General features: G+C 47.3%; 2 non-coding genes and 2 pseudogenes across 2 annotated transcripts; all 4 read right to left on the bottom strand.

The window, feature by feature from the left end:
* Window positions 1–571: 571 nt before the first annotated feature.
* Window positions 572–727, bottom strand: LOC148803146 (5.8S ribosomal RNA). The gene has a single exon (XR_016081558.1). It is a non-coding gene; the product is annotated as a 5.8S ribosomal RNA (ribosomal RNA).
* Window positions 728–9,008: 8,281 nt separating this feature from the next.
* Window positions 9,009–9,947, bottom strand: LOC148803145 (18S ribosomal RNA; annotated as a pseudogene; the record flags this gene model as incomplete).
* Window positions 9,948–12,957: 3,010 nt separating this feature from the next.
* On the bottom strand, window positions 12,958–14,598 carry LOC148803144 (25S ribosomal RNA; annotated as a pseudogene).
* Window positions 14,599–14,837: 239 nt separating this feature from the next.
* LOC148803143 (5.8S ribosomal RNA) lies at window positions 14,838–14,993 on the bottom strand. Its single transcript, XR_016081592.1, has one exon. It is a non-coding gene; the product is annotated as a 5.8S ribosomal RNA (ribosomal RNA).
* Window positions 14,994–15,051: the final 58 nt, after the last annotated feature.

Genomic DNA, 15,051 nt, shown 5'->3' with positions numbered 1-15,051 from the left:
ATTAATCCTACACTGTATGTGCCTAGGGTCTCACCCTGGCAGCTGAGACAAGCCACCCCAACCGACTTGGTGGCACTACAGTGTCAGCCTTGTCAGGATAGGTCTCCCCAGACCGACCCACTGGCTGTGAACATTCTAAACTAACACGAGTCTCATTAAGTGTCCAGTTTAAGGGTATTACACAGAAACATACCAAGGGAACAAGAATCAAATATGTATCTTTATTCATTTACAATAAACTCATAAAGTACATCATTCTGATTGAAGCTAAGGGCATACAAAACTGTCTAACAGGCCCCGCCTGACCTGGGGTCGCAAGGAAGGCTCCGTCAACAACGGATCCCTCATTCGGTCACGTACTCGACACCCCAATGACAACACAACGTACACGACGTCCAGCAATCCACCAACTAAGATTGAACCACAAACCATCGTGGCACTTTGTTGTCAGGGGCCATCATTTGGGCCAACTGCACCAAAACAGAATGGGAGGCCAACATCTGCACCAACTCTCCAACACCTATTGGGGCAAGGGAGGGAGGGGCAACGATGCGTGACGCTAAGGCAGGCGTGACACCCAGGCAGGCGTGCCCTTGTCCTAGGGACCTTAGGCACAACTTGCATTCAAAGACTCGATGGTTCACGGGATTCTTTAATTCACACCAATTATCGCATTTCGCTACGTTCTTCATCGATGCGAGAGCCAAGATATCCATTGCCAAGAGTTATTTTTGAGTGTAGAGGCAAAACACCCAACAATGTTGGGATTGTGCACCCTTCCATGGAGATTCCTTGGCGCTTCCTTGGCGCCTTCCGTGCCCGGAGTTGGTTGTTAGATAGAGTGAAGGGATGAGAGATCCATCCCATGGATGCCCAAAGATTGCGGAATAAGGGGCGAATTTCAAAAATTTTTCTCTCCCTTCAACTGGGAATCATATTCCCTATTTAGAAAATCATATTTTCAAGGATCATTCTTGAACCTTAAACTGAACCAGATCTGAACCAAAAGGAGTAGGTGACAATTATACCTGATACGGAGAAGGTGTTCACGCCCAAGGAAGGATCCAAAGACTGCACCCACTGAAGATGGCGCAGTGCAAGTGGAGCAGAATCAGCAGTGTTCTTCTCCAAGAACTCTGTCCTTCACAAGAATCAACAAGAAGGTACGTGAGCACAGCTTCCTTTCAATCCTTTCTCAAAGAACTGATGTCAAGATCCAATCTTGACTTCTCCCACAACTGGAGATCGAACTGGCAAACAGGGCAGCAAGAACAAGGAGGTGGTAAGAGAGTATTCGCAGGGAACAAAGTTCTCTCTTCTTGATTTCAACACTAGAGAAAATCTGTTGTGTGTCCAAAAGCTGCCGCCCCCTTCTTCTTTTTTTAATCTTAAAGGGATCAGCTCCTAATCCGATTATGAGTTGCTAATCCAAATCATATTTGGGTTAGAAGTCTCTTTAAGTGATAAGGGATAATCCTTATTTTATCTGCAGATCAGATCAGCCATCTCCTAATCTGATTAGGAGGTTTCCATATCTAAATCTCATTTAGATCTTGGACTCTCTAAGTGGATAGGGTCTAAGCCCAATCCTACTAGCTGATCCACATCAGAATTCGCCTCTTTATTAACTAAATAAACAGCCCAGTTCGAAATGGGCTTTAGGCCCATTAAGCTTATGTGCTCACTTAACCTTCCTAACTGCTGCCCAGTTGGGCTTCCTTGTATGGCGTGGGACCCAAGCATTGATCTACACATCAGCCACATGGGTTCGGCCCAGCCTTTGTTACAAGGCCTGGCCGAATACACTATTAAAGACAGTGCACCCCCTAAAACCCATCGAATGGGCTCTATGGGCCCAACACTTACCCTAAGTGGTCCCTGGGCCAAGCCACCTTGTAACACCCAGGGACTGTGGGCAGATGCAAAATTAGCCCATCAGGTATTATCCTCAATGGTCTTACACTTAACCTCTCAGCCCGTAATGATCATACACTGCCCGACAAGAGAGGACCTCTCCCTTGGCTGCAAGGAACAGTGTTGCACCCTCCACTTTTATGGATCCTGGGAATTAAAATCTTTTGCAAACATTTTAGAAACCATAATATATATACTTTTACATCTCATATAAAATATACTTTGCAAAACAAATCTCAACGGTTGAAATCGACTGCCGGCAGTCTTGGTTTCCATCAGTGACAGTGCATCCCCGATCATTACCTTTGTCCGACAAAGGGGCTGATCCTGTCACTATGATCACCCACTCGAATGAATTCTCGAACTGTCCCAGTATACCCAGGTTTTGACCCCCGCTAAGGATCTCACTGATTGGTATATCAAAGACAGCCCAATCCAACACCTAGTGCAGTATGATAATTGAGTCTACGGGTCGGGTGTAACTTTCCAGTTTTGCCCATCAATCTCCGAGGTCCAGGGCAATACTGGAAATCTGGTCCAGTCCATAGATTCAATTAATCCTACACTGTATGTGTTAGACAATTTTGTATGCCCTTAGCTTCAATCAAAATGATGTACTTTATGAGTTTATTGTAAATGAATAAAGATAGATATTTGATTCTGAGGAGATAGATGGCATGAAAGACGTTCCTTATGCCTCAGTCGTAGGGAGCATCATGTATGCCATGTTGTGCACTCGTCCTGACATAGCTCAGGCAGTGAGTGTAGTAAGCAGATTTCAGGCCAACCCAGGGCAGGAGCATTGGACTGCTGTGAAAAACATACTTAAGTACCTTCGAAGGACAAAAGAGTTTTGTCTGGTGTTCGACGGTAGCTCACTACAGATCCAGGGGTTTACAGATGCCGATTTCCAGTCAGACCCAGATATGTTTTCACGATAGGATCGTGTGCTGTTTGCTGAAGTCAGCAAACAGGGGTCCTAAGTAGCAAATTAATAGTCCACAACCCAAGCCGAAAGCATTGCCGTAAGTGAGGCTGCCTTATGAATGAAGGTGTTCATTCCTGAATTTGGAATTCAGCACATCACCCATTCCACTGTTGTATGACAACGCTGGACCTACGGGAGGATAGTGTAAAGAGGTAGCATCAGCGGAGAATGTGGTTGACCCATTGACAAAGCCACTATCACAGAAAGTGTTTGAGAAACACGTGGAAAGCATGGGACTCCGGCTAGTACCTGATTGGACCTAAGTGCAAGTGGGAGCTGTTAAACAGTTTTGTATGCCCTTAGCTTCAATCAGAATGATGTACTTTATGAGTTTATTGTAAATGAATAAAGATACATATTTGATTCATGTTCCCTTGGTATGTTTCTGTGTAATACCTTAAACTGGACACTTAATGAGACTCGTGTTAGTTTAGAATGTTCACAGCCAGTGGGTCGGTCTGGGGAGACCTATCCTGACAAGGCTGACACTGTCGTGCCACCAAGTCGGTTGGGGTGGCCTGTCTCAGCTGCCAGGGTGAGACCCTAGGCACATATAGTGTAGGATTAATTGAATCTTTGAACTGGACCAAATTTCCAGTATTGCCCTGGACCTTGGAGATTGATGGGCAAAACTGAAAAGTTACACCCGACCCCTAGACTCGATTATGATACTACACTAGGTGTCGGATTGGGCTGTCTTTGATGTACCAATCAGTGAGATCCTTAGCGGGGGTCAAAACCTGGGTATGTTGGGACAGTCCGAGAATTCATCTGAGTGGGTGATCATAGTGACAGGATCAGCCCCTTTGTCGGACAAAGGTAATGATCTGGGATGCACTCTCACTGATGGAAACCAAGACTGCCGGCAGCCTATTTCAACTGTTGAGATTTGTTTTTGCAAAATATATTTTATATCAGATATAAAAGTATATATATTATGGTTTCTAAAATGTTTGCAAAAGGTTTTAATTCCCGGGATCCATATAAGTGGAGAGTGCAACACTGTTCCTTGCAGCCGAGGGAGAGGTCCTCTCTTGTCGGGCAGTGTATGATCATTATGGGCTGAGAGGTTAAGTGTAAGACCATTGAGGATAATGCCTGATGGGCTAATCTTGCATCTGCCCACAGTCCCTGGGTGTTACAAGGTGGCTTGGCCCAGGGACCACTTAGTGTAAGTGTTGGGCCCATAGAGCTCATTTGATGGGTTTCAGGGGGTACACTGTCTTCAGCAGTGCATTCGGCTAGGCCTTGTAACAAAGGCTGGGCTGAACCCTTGTGGCTGATGTGTAGATCAATGCTTGGGTCCCACGCCATACAAGGAAGCCCAACTGGGCAGCAATTTGGAAGGTTTTTTGAGTACATAACCTTAATGGGCCTTAAGCCCATTTCGAACTGGGCTGATTTGATCAGTCATTTAATGGGGGTGAATTCTGAAGTGGGTCAGCTAAAAGGATTGGGCTTAGACCCTATACACTCAGAGAGTCCAAGATCTAAATGGGATTTAGATCTGGAAACCTCCTAATTAGATTAGGAGACAGCTGATCTTATCTGCAGATAAGATAAGGGTTATCCCTTATCACTAAGGGACTTCTAACCCAAATATGATTTGGATTAGCAGCTCCTAATCTGATTAGGAGCTGATCCCTTTTTGAGATTATAAAAGGGGAAGGGGGCGGCAGCCTACTACACAACAACATCCATAGCATTCTTCTCTTTGAAGAAAGAGAGATTGAGAGATTTCCTGCATACTGCGAATTCTCTCCTGCCGCCACCTTCCTGCTTTTGCCATTCCTTCAGCTCGATCTCCAGTTCGCAATCAAGATTGGATCTTGATTTCAATCTTTTAGGGAAAAGATTGGTTGGAGCTGTACTCAAGTCATCCAGATGATCCTTAAGAAGGGTCAAGTTCTTTTGGAAGAACGTTGCTGATTCTGCTCCACCCTGCACTATGCCATCTTCAGTGGGAGCAGTCTTTGGATTCTTCCTTGGGCGTGAACACGTCCATTGGGAGATAGTATTTCTCCATATCAGGTATAATCCTCTCCCACTCCTTTTGGTTCAGATCTGGTTCAGTTTATGGTTCAAGATTGATCCTTGAAAATATGATTTTCTAAATGGGGAATACGATTCCCAGTTGAAGGGAGAGATAAAATTTTTGAAATTCGCCCCTTATTCCGCAATCTTTGGGCGTCCATAGGATGGATCTCTCATCCCTTTAGTTTGTGCCTAGGGTCTCACCCTGGCAGCTGAGACAGGCCACCCCAACCAACTTGGTGGCACCACAGTGTCAGCCTTGTCAGGATAGGTCTCCCCAGACCGACCCACTGGCTGTGAACATTCTAAACTAACACGAGTCTCATTAAGTGTCCAGTTTAAGGGTATTACACAGAAACACACCAAGGGAACATGAATCAAATATGCACCTTTATTCATTTACAATAAACTCATAAAGTACATCATTTTGATTGAAGCTAAGGGCATACAAAACTGTCTATCAGCTCCCACTGGCACTTAGGTCCAATCAGGTACTAGCCGGAGTCCCATGCTTTCCACGTGTTTCTCAAACACTTTCTGTGATAGTGGCTTTGTCAATGGGTCTGCTACATTTTCTGCTGACACTACCTTCTGAATCAGGACGTCCCCTCCACCAACAATCTCCCGCAGTACGTGGTACTTCCTCTCGATGTGCTTCAACTTCGAGTGGGCTCGTGGCTCCTTAGCCTGAGCAATTACTCCATTGTTGTCACACAACAATGGGATGGGTGATGTGCTGGATGGAACTACTCCCAACTCGTGAACGAACTTCTTCATCCACACGGCTTCTTTGGCAGCCTCACTTGCGGCAATGTACTCGGCCTCGGTCGTGGAGTCTGCAGTGGACCCCTGTTTGCTGCTTTTCCAGCAAATAGCACACGATCCTATCGTGAAAACATATCCAAATGTAGACTTTCTATCATCTGGGTCTGACTGGAAATCGGCATCCGTATACCCTTGGATCTATAGTGAGCTACCGTCGAATACTAGACAAAACTCTTTTGTCCTTCAAAGGTACTTAACTATGTTTTTCACAGCAGTCCAATGCTCTTGCCCTTGGTTGGCCTGAAATCTGCTTACTACACTCACTGCCTAAGCTATGTCCGGACGAGTGCACAGCATGGCCTACATGATGCTTCCTACGGCTGAGGCATAAGGAACGTCTTTCATGCCATCAATCTCCTCAGAAGTCTTGGGAGACATCTTCTTGGAGAGAGTAACTCCGTGCCAGAAAGGAACATTTCCTTTCTTGGAGTTTTCGTTGTTGTATCTCTTGACTATTTTATCAATGTAAGCAGATTGGGATAATCCTATTATCCGCTTCGATCTATCTCTATGGAGTCGAAGACCCAGTATATAGGAGGCTTCTTCAAGATCTTTCGTGGAGAATTGCTGTGAAAGCCATACTTTCACTGTAGTTAACATTCTTACATCATTCCCAATGAGTAGAATGTCATCTACATACAGAACCAAGAAGGTAACCTTATCCCCACTGTACTTCCTGTAGACACAGGGTTCATCCAGATTCTGCTTGAAGTCAAACGATTTGACAGCAGAGTTAAAACGGATGTTCCAACTTCTAGAAGCTTGCTTAAGTCCATAAATGGATCTGTTAAGTTTACATACCATGTTTTCCTGACCCGCAGCAATGAAGCCTTGCGGCTGCTGCATATAGATATCTTCAGTAAGATCTCCATTCAGGAATGCAGTTTTGACATCCATCTGCCAAATCTCATAATCATGGTATGCTGCTACAGCTAGCAGGATCCTAATGGATTTAAGCATGGCCACAGGCGAAAAGGTTTCCCCATAATTGATGCCCTCTTTCTGAGTGTACCCTTTCACCACCAGACGAGCCTTGAAGGTCTCAACCTTACCATCGGGGCCCTTCTTCCTCTTGTAAATCCATTTGCAACCGATTTCCTTTACCCCGGAGGACGGATCTACTAGAGTCCAGACTCCATTGGTCTCCATTGAGTCCATCTCTGCTCTCATGGCCTCCACCCATTTCTGGGAATCTATGTCCAACATAGCTTCCGTGTAAGTCACGGGATCCTCTTCACTAGTGAAGGTTTCCACCAGGTAACTATCCTAGTCATAACCATGACGGACCGGTGGCCTGGATACCCGAGTGGATCTTCTAGGTTGGTCACTACCTGGAACTTGTGGGACATCTCCAACTGCTCCTGAGCTCTCCCCATCAAGAACAACTTCCTGACGATGGGTGTCCAGGATATAATCGGTTTCTAAGAATTGTGCATTTCGACTACAGAACACTTTCTGCTCACTTGGGTCATAGAATAGATAACCTACAGAGCCTTTTGTGTAGCCTATAAATAGGCAACGGCTGGTCTTGGATTCCAACTTGTCTGCACTCGTTCTTTTAACGTGTCTTGGACAACCCCAAATCTTCAAGTGTCTGACACTTGGTTTCTCTCCGGTCCAAAGTTCATACGGAGTACTCGGAACCGATTTGGTTGGAACCCGATTCAGCACATAAATCGTAGTCTCTAATGCGTAACCCCAAAAGGATGTGGGTAACTCTGAGTGTATGAGAAGCGACCGGACCATATCCAATAAGGTCCTATTCCTCCTCTCTGAAACACCGTTAAGTTGTGGTGTAGCAGGAGGAGCTAATTGTGATACTATCCCATTTTCCTTTAAGTAGTCCATGAATTCGTTAGAGAGATACTCGCCACCTCGATCCGATCGAAGGGCTTTAATTTCTCTCCCTAACTGTTTCTCGACCTCTTTTCTAAACTCTTTGAACTTTTCAAAAGATTCAGACTTGTGTCTCATTAGGTACACGTAACCATATCGTGAAAAATCATCTGTTAAAGTGATGAAATACACGTGTTGATTTCGTGTCCTAACACTCAGGGGACCACATACATCAGTATGTATTAGGTCAAGCGTGCCTGTACATCTTTCAGGCTTACCGTTAAATGGCCGTTTCGTCATCTTGCCTTATAGGCAAGGCTCACAAGTGGGAAGATCTTCTACAGTTAGAAAATCTAAAGGACCACCCTTTACCAATCTTGTGATTCGGTCAACACCGATACGGCCAAGTCGGTAATGCCACAGACACATGGGATTAACTGTATCACAGGCTCTCTTCTTGGGGATTTCAGCCGACGTAGTTTCGGTTATGTTAGTTTCTAGAGAAGGATGTAGAACATAGAGACTGTTCTCCAGTTCCCCGTATGCGATGAGTCTGTTGTTTCTTTTAATAGTAATCGTATTACTAAAGAAGACAGAATAACCATCTGCACACAGTTTTGAGACAGAAATCAAATTTCTCCTTAAATTTTGTACATAAAGACAATCTTTCACTACAATCATTCCTTCTCTAAAAAATAATTCCACGGTTCCTATGGCCGTGGCTGCAACAGTTGCAGTAGTCCCCAAGTAGAGTGTGACTTCTCCTTCACTCAGCCTTCTGCTTACCTTGAATCCCTGCAGTGAATTACACGCATGAGTTGAAGCCCCGGAGTCAATACACCAGGACGCAGAAGCTACCAATCCGACACCTAGTGCAGTATCATAATCGAGTCTAGGGGTCGGGTTTAACTTTCCAGTTTTGCCCATCAATCTCCAAGGTCCAGGGCAATACTGGAAATCAGGTCCAGTCCATAGATTCAATTAATCCTACACTGTATGTGCCTAGGGTCTCACCCTGGCAGCTGAGACAGGCCACCCCAACTGACTTGGTGGCACCACAGTGTCAGCCTTGTTAGGATAGGTCTCCCCAAACCGACCCACTGGCTGTGAACATTCTAAACTAACACGAGTCTCATTAAGTGTCCAGTTTAAGGGTATTACACAGAAACACACCAAGGGAACATGAATCAAATATGCACCTTTATTCATTTACAATAAACTCATAAAGTACATCATTCTGATTGAAGCTAAGGGCATACAAAACTGTCTAACAAGGAGGCCACGAGACAATGTGTCAAGCGCAACCCCTAACAAGCGTGAGATGGCCAGGGAGATCATACCCCAAGACCACCCCTCGTGGGCCTTTGCGAGCATCACATGTTCACACGTCTTTCCGTGGGGTAGGCATCAACAATGATCCTTCCGTAGGTTCACCTACGGAAACCTTGTTACGACTTCTCCTTCCTCTAAATGATAAGGTTCAGTGGAATTCTCGCAACATCGTGAGCGGCGAACCTCGCACGTCACCACGATTCGAACACTTCACCGGACCATTCAATCGGTAGGAGCGATGGGTGGTGTGTACAATGGGCAGGGACGTAGTCAACGCGAGCTGATGACTCGCGCTTACTAGGAATTCTTCGTTGAAGACCAACAATTGCAATGATCTATCCCCATCACGATGAAATTTTCAAAGATTACCCGGGCCTGTCGGCCAAGGCTATAGACTCGTTGAATACTTCAGTGTAGCGCGGGTGCGGCCCAAAACATCTAAGGGCATCACAAACCTGTAATTGCCTCAAACTTCTGTGGCCTAAACGGCCATAGTCCCTCTAAGAAGCTGGCCACGGAGGGTGTCTCCGCATAGCTAGTTAGTAGGTTAAGGTCTCGTTTGTTAACGGAATTAACCAGACAAATCGCTCCCCCAACAAAGAACGGCAATACACCACCACCCATAGACTCAAGAAAGAGCTCTCAGTCTGTCAATCCTTACTATGCCTGGACCTGGTAAGTTTCCCCGTGTTGGGTAAAATTAAGCCGCAGGCACCACTCCTGGTGGTGCCCTTCCGTCAATTCCTTTAAGTTTCAACCTTGCGACCATACTCCCCCCGGAACCCAAAGACTTTGATTTCTCATAAGGTGCCGGCGGAGTCCCTTCCAGAAGTCGGGGTTTGGTGCACGTATTAGCTCTAGAATTACTATGGTTATCCGAGTAGTAGATACCAGCAATCAAACTATAAATGATTTAATGAGCCATTCGCAGTTTCACAGTCTGAAATAGTTCATACTTACACATGCATGGCTTAATCTTTGAGACAAGCATATGACTACTAGCAGGATCAACCAGGTAGCATTCCTTGTCGACATCACAACCCGCATGAGACCCATCCGAAAACATTGAATGCTCAACGCGGTTGCAATTTTCGATCACGTATCAGGACATATAATAGGGTGGCAACAGGGGACCTAAGGCCCCTACCCTTGGCATCTTCCGCATCCAAGAGCACATACAATAGACATATGCCGAGTGCATTGCACAACCACAAGACAATGCATGGCATCACATTCTACATGCTCATGGCTGCCTCACCCCCCACCGTGGGAGGAGAGCGACAAACTATCACTCGAGGGGTATCAATTACATCTCTTTGGGTAGGCAACACAAGAACCATCCGCACACGCCCAGATAGCAACAACTAGATTGAGCGAAACTGAGGAGGAGGGCAGGTTAATGGTTCCGACCACAAGCACAGAGCCCATCAATACATGCCATCCAAACACCACTCACGCGCATCGCGTACACCTTCAGGCAGCCACCCCATAAACCAACGACGCATCAATGACACGCAGAATGGCCGAGGAAAGCAGCACCCAAAGGCCCCACTAAGCATGGAAAGCAACCACCAACATGAATCAGCATCCGAAAAGGGTCACAAAGAGATCACAAGCAATAGGAGAGATGCCAACGGTGTTGCACCATTCCCACTCATGTGAGGTCCCCATGGGGGCCTCCCATGCTTGAAAAAGGTACGCCACGGAGGCATTATGGAGTGCCCTGGGCAGCATGCGGGGAGTCAGCCAAAGCACAATTCCCAAACACCTTGCACATCACCTAACCCCGCATCGCTAACCCACAAACGCATGTTCACGAGCACGCGCAGGACGACACTGTTAAGGCTACGGCAACGCACGCAGTGCTCAACACAGCAAGTGCGACCGTGCATGCTGCCGAGGGCACCCAACACAACACACATCGCTTGCAACCAAGGGGCACTCAACAGACGTTGCGCTGCAATGCGTGCATCATCACGCTCCCAGATCTCCTCTAGTGCACGTCATTGTGCAGCAGCATGCACTATCAAGTAAAACCTTGCACACTGTGATGCACGTCATTGCGCTCGCGCTCGGTAAGCATCTTGTGCCTTCATGTCGCCTCTAGTGCATGCAACTGCGCTACCCATGCATCATGGGTGACAGGGGGGGAGCCCCATGACTGCCAATGCTCGCCAATGGCGCCCCTAGGGGGGAACCCCCCCAGAGTCACCCCCCCCCTCAAAGAGTACGTTAAGCTTTTGGGGCTCTGCCAAAAGGAAACATCACTTTTTTTTAAAATCATACTAGGGTTATCTTGCAATGTACAGCTTAGATTGGTCTTAAACTTGACACGTGGCATTAGTTAGGCTTGAAAAATGATAAAATTAATTAAAATAAATTTTTCAAGAAAATTTTTAATTTTTATTAATTTTTAATCACTAAAAATTACCAAAAACTGGGAAAAATCTGAAAAAAAAATAATTGGGGAAGATGGGGGTTGCTTGGAACACCTGCAGAAAAAATTGTGCACCAAAATAAGCTGGTTTCATGCCGAAAAGTATTGATAGAAATGGTTTTTCACTAATATTTAATTTCTACAAATTACAAAAAATTGGCAAAATTTATTTTGTGGAAATGGGATTGCATGGAATCAAAAGGGAACACTCCCACACTATTTTTATGAAAAGAGGAGCTAGTTTCATGCAAGAAAGGTGCACAAAGATGAGTTTGGGACTGTCAATCAAAGCGGTGACATGGGGGTGTGTATGGGTGATATGTTGAAAGAGCAACAACAGTCACAAGTGCATTGTGGGTGTGCACATCCCTTGCACCACGACACACCACATGAGGCACCAATTGCATTGTGGGTGTGCACACCCAGTGAAAAACGATGCAGCATGGGGCGTTATGTGCAGTGTTAGCACATCCACCACGATGCACACCCACTTGCGCCCTGTGTTAATAGTGTAGTAGGGTTGTCTGTAAACTACACACCATGCAAAGGTGGAAGGTGGAATTGGTGCACCTAATACAAGTGGTTGTGTTACAGCCCTACACTACACACGGTGGGTGTAGTAGGTCTGTAAACTACTACACGGTGTGTTATAGCCCTGTCACTACAATAGTAGAAAGCATTACACGTGTAGTGTTAACACGTTTAACACACACCACGGTAGTTTAGTGTTTTCTAATATTGGTCACCGTACGTGGAGTCACCACAGTAACCACTTTCACCATGACACACCATGGTAGTTTAGTGTCTTCTAATATTGGTCACCGCACATGGAGGCACCATAGTAACCACTTGCACCATGACACACCACGGGGGCACCACAGCACACTCACATGTGGCAGTTCACGCATGCACAAGCCTGCACATGCACACGCACACCCGCACACGCCCGCCAGCGCACGCTCACGCAGGCCCACACGCGCATGCCCACCAGCGCACGCCCATGCAGGCCCATGCTCGCCCGCACACGCCCGCCAGCGCATGCCCACGCAGGCCCACGCCCGCATGCCAATGCCCGTGCACGCAGCCAGCCCGCTGCGCACTGCACATGCATAGCCACACTTACACGCACAATGGCAAGCCATAGGGGCACAATGTGTAGTCAGCAATGCACACTGGTAACCCCAATGGGGATATGGTGGGTGTGGAGACATGGGATAATGCAAGGTTGTTCTGATGAGTTAGATTTTCCCAAGGGTGTTATGTTGAAAAGGAGGGGAGGTAAGGTTGTTCTGATGAGTAAGATTTTCACACCGGCTCGCACCATGAAAAACTTGTGCCATCGACCGAGTGGGAGGGGCCTGGGGGAGGGTAGCATCGATAAACTCTATGGGGATATGGAGGGTGTGGAGCCATGGGATATGGAAGGTTTGTTCTGATGAGTTGGACTTTCACAAGCGTGTGTTATGTTGAAAAGGAGAGTGAGGGACTTTGTTCTTGGCACACTACGACGTATGGGGGAGGGACTTCTTTTGAAAACTCGTTACTGGGGGGAGGGACAAATCGTTGCGGGATGCAAAATGTGGGGGGAGGGACAAATCGATGCGACAGAGGGCTGAATCTCAGTGGATTGTGGCAGCAAGGTCACTCTGCCACTTACAATACCCCGTCACGTATTTAAGTCGTCTGCAAAGGATTCTACCCCGCCCAGTGGGAATTGCGCTTAAAGGCGGCCCACGTGGGTCATCCATCACGAGGAATTCACCAATGGCACGTGCCTTTGGGGGCCTAGAGGAACCTACTACGAGTCGGCAATCGAGCAACGGGCACACGCATCGCATGTTTAGCCAGGACTCTGACTTAGAGGCATTGAGTCATAATCCGGCACACGGTAGCTTCGCGCCACTGGCTTTTCAACCAAGCCCGATGACCAATTGTGTGAATCTACAGTTCCTCTCATACTAGGTTGAATTACTATTGCGACACTATCATCAATAGGGTAAAACTGACCTATCTCACGATGGTCTAAACCCAGCTCACGTTCCCTATTGGTGGGTGAACAATCCAACACTTGGCGAATTCTGCTTTGCAATGATAGGAAGAGCCGACACTGAAGGATTAAAAAGCAACGTCGCTATGAACGCTTGGCTGCCACAAGCCAGTTATCCCTGTGGTAATTTTTTTGACACCACTAGCTTCAAATTCTGAAGGTCTAAAGGATCGATAGGCCACGCTTTCACGGTTCGTATTCGTACTAGAAATCAGAATCAAACGAGCTTTTACCCTTTTGTTCCACACGAGATTTTTGTTCTCGTTGAGCTCATCTTAGGACACCTACATTATCTTTTAACAGATGTGCCGCCCCTGCCAAACTCCCCACTTGACAATGTCTTCCGCCCGGATCAGCCCACTGAGGCGAGCCTTGGGTCCAAAAGGAGGGGCGATGCCCCGCCTCCGAAAATCTAGGTCGGTCAGCAGTGCAACCCACAAAGGGATCCTGCCAATTAGCTTCCTTGTGCCTTACGGGTTTACTCACCTGTTGACTCGCATGCATGTCCGACACCTTGGTCCGTGTTTCAAGATGGGTCGAATGGGGAGCCCAAAAGCCGATATCCGAAGAACGTAGGTGCCAAGGCACGCCTAAAGGTGCGTGCTGCCTTCCACGATCGGGACGACGACGTCTCCACGGGCATAACGCGACAACCCGGGCTTGGGGCGTCGCTGCAATCCGCATCAGTCCGCTCCCCGAGCCGAGTGGCAGACCGGCTTTCACCGTTCCACATCCGACCGGGGAGCATCGCCGGCCCCCATACGCTTCCCTCCCGACAATTTCAAGCACTCTTTGACTCTCTTTTCAAAGTCATTTTCATCTTTCCCTCGCGGTACTTGTTCGCTATCGGTCTCTCGCTAGTATTTAGCCTTGGAAGGAATTTACCGCCCAATTGGAGCTGCATTCCCAAACAACCCGACTCGCCAATAGCGCCTCGTGGTGCAACAGGGTCCGAGCACGACGGGGCTCTCACCCTCTCTGGCGCCCCCTTCTAGGGGACTTGGCCCCGGTCCGTTGCTAAGGACGCTTCTACAGACTACAATTCGGACGACGAAGGTCGCCCGATTCTCAAGCTGACTGGATCCCGGTTCACTCGCCATTACTAGGGGAACCCTTGTTAGTATCTTTTCCTCCGCTTATTGAAATGCATAAATTCAGAGGATGGCCCCGCCTGACCAAGGGTCGCAAGGAAGGCTCCGTCAACAATGGATCCCTCATCGGGTCATGTACTCGACACCCCAATGACAACACAACCATCACGACGTCCAGCATTCCACCACCTAAGATTGAACCACCAACCGTGGTGGCACTTTGTTGTCGGGGGCCATCATTTGGGCCAACCGCACCAAAACGGAACGGGAGGCCAACATCTGCACCAACTCTCCAACACCTAATGGGGCAAGGGAGGGAGGGGCAATGATGCATGACGCCCAGGCAGGCGTGCCCTTGGCTCAGGGGCCTCGGGTGCAACTTGCGTTCAAAGACTCGATGGTTAATGGGATTATGCATTTCACACCAAGTATCGCATTTCGCTACATTCTTCATCGATGCGAGAGCTGGGATATCCATTGCCGAGAGTCATTTTTGAATATAGAGGCAAAACACCCAACAATGTTGGGATTGTGCACCCTTCCGTGG

The sequence above is a fragment of the Nelumbo nucifera genome, chromosome 1, assembly GCF_055504915.1.
Source record: "Nelumbo nucifera cultivar China Antique chromosome 1, China Antique-T2T, whole genome shotgun sequence".
NCBI lineage: Eukaryota > Viridiplantae > Streptophyta > Magnoliopsida > Proteales > Nelumbonaceae > Nelumbo > Nelumbo nucifera.
The sequence above is the reverse complement of the archived record's forward strand: the minus strand, read 5'-3'. Positions and strand labels throughout refer to the sequence as shown.